Raw genomic sequence first — 4,736 nt, 5'->3', positions numbered from 1 at the left:
ATATAGATATATATATACTGCTACCTTTTGCTGTGTCAGTAAAAAACGACTCAGTAAGCATAGGGCTACTTCATGTACTATGAATAAAACCACTGACAGAATCTATAAACTACAAGCACAATACCAAATCACAGATGTGTCACCTGCGCCTGACAATATTACAGCCAGTTGGTATTTGAATATGATTTGACTGCATATGCAAATGGAAAAAAAAGAAAAACTGCAGCAGTTTTTTATTTCTTTCTCTGCAATGACAAAGTACTGAATGAATGAAAACATTTTTCATTTTAAATTCTCAGTAATTTATTTAATTTATCTCGGCTCTTTTAAAAATATGTCTGTGTATGCAAATGTATAGCGAATATAATTTGTGTGAGAAAAATAAACATGAATCACCAGACGCACTGACCTTTATTCCAGTTTAGATCGTTGTCAGTGGCTTTTGATTGCTTGAGAGAAAAGGTCTGACAAGCAGTGGATTATTTAAGTCTATAAATGACAAATGAGGAAAGTGCTGGAAACATTCCTCAGAGAAAGTTGCCTGTACTTCTATGACAGCATTACACATAGCACCACAGAGTTGCTGTAGATTTATCATTCGATCGCATTCCAGAGGTGCTGTTGGATTGAAATACGGTGGCTGTGAAAGCCATTTCAGTTCAACAGAGCACCTGTCATGTTCAAGAAAACATTTTGAGATGATTTGAGCTTTGCGAAATAGCATGTTCAATTTCCTGTTCTTAGCTGAGGAGCGGTACAAAATGTGGTCAATCAAATGGTTATTTGAATTATTGTTGCCTTCCTATGAGCTCAAACCAGCCTTGCCATTTCCTCTGACCTCTGACATCAACAAGTCATTTTCACCCAGAGAATTGCCGCTAACGGGTACCAACAAACAACTTACATTCAAAGAGTCACTTAAATCATCTTTCTTCCCCATTCTAACGGTCAGTTTAAACTCTCTTTCACCATGTCTACTTGTCTGAATGTACTGAGCTGCTGCCATGTGATTGTCGGATTAGACATTTGGATTAATGAGGACATAAACAGATATGTAATGTGGCGACTATTAGAGAAATATCAATTAATGGAATTTCCCGCTGGTCTAGTAAAGTTTTAAGGACCATATTATAATGTTTTATTATTCAGGTGTTGGAAAGGAAGTTGCCATAATAATCAAGCCAACTGTTCAGTTTCACTTCCTAGTATTAGATACCAAAAGATATGTTGAAAATGCATGTTCATTTTTATAAACAGCAGTCACAGATTACTTCTGATTGAACGTGTTAATGAGGCTTGGTGTATGTTGCTCCCATTGTGATTTACAGTAAATATTGTAGGTCACTGGTGTATTCACTCAGAGTCCTCTGGGTGGTGTGTGTGATGTCTAAATGTTCGTATTTGCTTATGTCACAATGATCTCCATGGTGTCGCGGAGAGAAAGAGAGGGAGTGAGAAAGTGAACACAACTATACAAAAAACCCCAGCATCACATAACTAAAATTTTAAATGAATTACATTGCTTTTTTGCAATTTTCTCTGTCTTATTTGATTTATATCAGTGCTAACTCAACCAGAAAGCAGTAATTACAGATAACACACATATTATCAGGTTGTGCCAGGAACTATTATCTTATGCACTAAAGAAAATGATTTGCAGCCATAAAACCAAGATTGTCTTGATTCTGTTGCTTGTGTGCCTGGATCTGCTGAGATTTGTTCAAGCTTGTGGTATGGAAAACTACAAGTATTTCCTATAGTCACCAGTGTCTGGCAGACCTTTTTTGTTCCTAGCCTTTTAGCAGAATGCAAACACCAAGTCAGTAAATAAAAAGAAACCGCACCCTCCACAGGGCAAAACCTCTGTATAAGGGTTTGATTTACCCTTTCACTTTACGCCTGGACTGCTTTTAACTTTTAACCTTGACTCTTCAACAGGAAGTAAATATTTCCATAGATATGGTGTAATTGCGCCTCTGCTGAATAATGCAAATGTTAAAGAAATGAAGGAATACCAGCTGCGTCACAGGAAAATTGTATTTTTATTTAAAATTCTAAGTCATACAGTACATGCCATTGCAAGTTAGAGATATTTTTTTTAGTTATTGTGCAATTTCTTTCAAACGTTCTTTTTTTTATAGCTTTTTAAAAGTAGTTTGGTCATTTTTTTAAAATCTTCAAAAAGTGCACAGCCAAACACGAAAGTTAAGTATGATTAAAATACAGTTATTCTGTCATGGAAAAAAACTGTAAGTTGTACAAAGTTATTCATGTGGGACAGAGTGTAAATGTTTAAGAACACCAGTGTAGCTGCCAGGTTAAACAAGGAAAAAAAATCAGTAGCCAAAGTATTAGGCTGAGTAGGGTTCAGTTCAGCTCTCAGTGCTAATCATATCAGTAGAATTTCACAGGGCTTTAAAACTAAAAAAAACAATTAATATGAATATTTGTTAATAAACAAAATAATAAAATAAAGCACCTGTGCAAAGTATGCTTCTAAATTTGTATAGACAAAAAATAATTTGTCACCTAAATAATCAATCAATCCCAGAGAAGATCATCGTGTTTCTAATTCTAAGTGCAAAGTGACTGATTCTAATATTTTAATGGTGTTCAAAAAGGTCACAGAGCAGAATCATTTCTTTGCATTTCATTGAAGCATATTACTTCTAATGAGGCAGCATAGGAGGTTAATATCTAGAGAATATAGATGATACAGGTGATACATATAGGTGACTGGCTGCTACAGTATGTTGGTGAACCGGTATGACCTATATTATATCAATATTATATTAACCCATATATCACTAAGTCACATATTTTGTATATCAATAAAAAAATCAATATTGACATTGGCCCCCAAAATCCATTTTCAGTCAGGCACTTCCTTTCGATCCACAATTGTAGCACTTGCAGATAAAAAGCTGAGTTTTTTTTGTGTCGCTTGGACTCAGTTTGCACAGGAAGGCACTCGAGCAAATCAGTGTTTGGGTCATGAAAAAGAAACTGCAACATCTTGTCTCCTCATAATCATTTAGCTACGGATTCCTTTGCTACATATACCACTGGGTTTATATCAACTCTAAGAATTGCCATGCATTGCTCTGTGATCATGTTAACAAGCTGAGTGGATGCAGTTTGTTTTGAAATGTTAAGGGGTAGAATAAAAAGGTGAAAAATTAACAGATGACTCTGTCTTAAAAATACTGACTTTGGAATATTAGTTGATACATGTGAGTTAGTGAATAAAAGAAAGCTTTACTGGTATTTTAGCATGCAGATAGGACACTTAAAGCATGCTGATGTATAGGTGAATAACGTAAGCGATCAAATCCAAAACACATCTGCCATATGTGAAGAACGGGAAATCAGTCACTGCAATCCATACAAAACTGAATCTTCACACTTTCAAAGTCATGAGGACATGTAAAAGTTGTTCATGTTACAACTGTATTTTCCACTAAATGGGTAAAAACGGCAGTAATTGAATTTAAACAGTTGGGGTCCAAAGTTTTGAATTCCTTGCTGTACCCTAAAATATCAGGCAGAGCAGAATAAAAGCACAGGTAACGAGGGTTAGGGTCGACTCGTAACTTCCAGAAGTTATTACCTCCACAGAAAATCTTGTTGAACTCACCAATCTTCACCTGCCTGAAGAAAATGAAACGTATTAAAAAATCTGATAGCATTTTATAATACAGAGCGCAGCTAAGAGAGCAATAACTCTAGAATTAGAATTGGTATGCCAATGTATTTTATCTGAAATGACAATGTTATTATATTAATCTAGATATAATTAGTAGTAGACTCATTAGAATTAGGGGTAATAATTCAAGCTTTTACAGGGAAGAAGAAATAATTATACTGTATATAATTTTAGGTACTGCATGAATGATAGTGGTAAACCCACAAATGATAATTATTTACCTATAAGTACTTAGCAGTAGATAAACTAGAATTAGAGCTAAAAAGTCAAGTTTTTACAGGAAAGAAGAAATAATTATAATTTTAAGTAGTCTATTATGTCCAGGTATTTTCTTTTTCTCTGAGTTTAACCATCCTGTACTGTAAATATGCTGTACTTTTTGCATTTTTTTCTGGATTATATTCAATTTTCCATTTATATTACCTATAAAAGTACCTTTCCCACTTAGAAGAAAAAACTAAAAGTTGCAAATACTGCAGGCCACACAGGTGGCCCATGTGATCTTTTAACAATAGAGTAATCGGGCTGGTGTTTACTTTTCCTTGGAGTCCAACCTAGAAACAAAATTTCAATCCTATCACACTAGTATCAATCCAACACCAATACTAGCTTCGGTATTAAATCTAACAGTATTTGGATTGATCCGCCCACTTATACTCTGAGGCACACCAATGCAATTCACAATGTCAATATAAAAAGTAGAGCATAAATATAGAATAAAATTTGGATCTTTTTTTTTGTTCACTAAAATAGATGGAAATAATACACTACTTAAAATGATTGATTTCTATCTCATTTCCTGTAAAATACCCAGATGTTGTGCACTACTTAAATTACAAATGCAGTACTTAAGAACATTTTTCTGCTTTCCTGTAAAAAAAAAAGTTGAATTATTACCCTCTTATTCAAGTTTGTCTACATGTAAATTCCATTTAAGTCTATTACACCCTTGATCGTGGACTGTATTATAAAGTGCTACCAATATTTTGATATATGGACAAATGTTCATTTTTAGAAGGTGTAACGTAGA

Source organism: Pundamilia nyererei, unplaced genomic scaffold (genome assembly GCF_000239375.1).
Source record: "Pundamilia nyererei isolate P.nyererei 1_Seehausen unplaced genomic scaffold, PunNye1.0 scaffold00014, whole genome shotgun sequence".
Classification (NCBI taxonomy): Eukaryota; Metazoa; Chordata; class Actinopteri; order Cichliformes; family Cichlidae; genus Pundamilia; species Pundamilia nyererei.
This window is presented reverse-complemented; position numbering follows the sequence as displayed.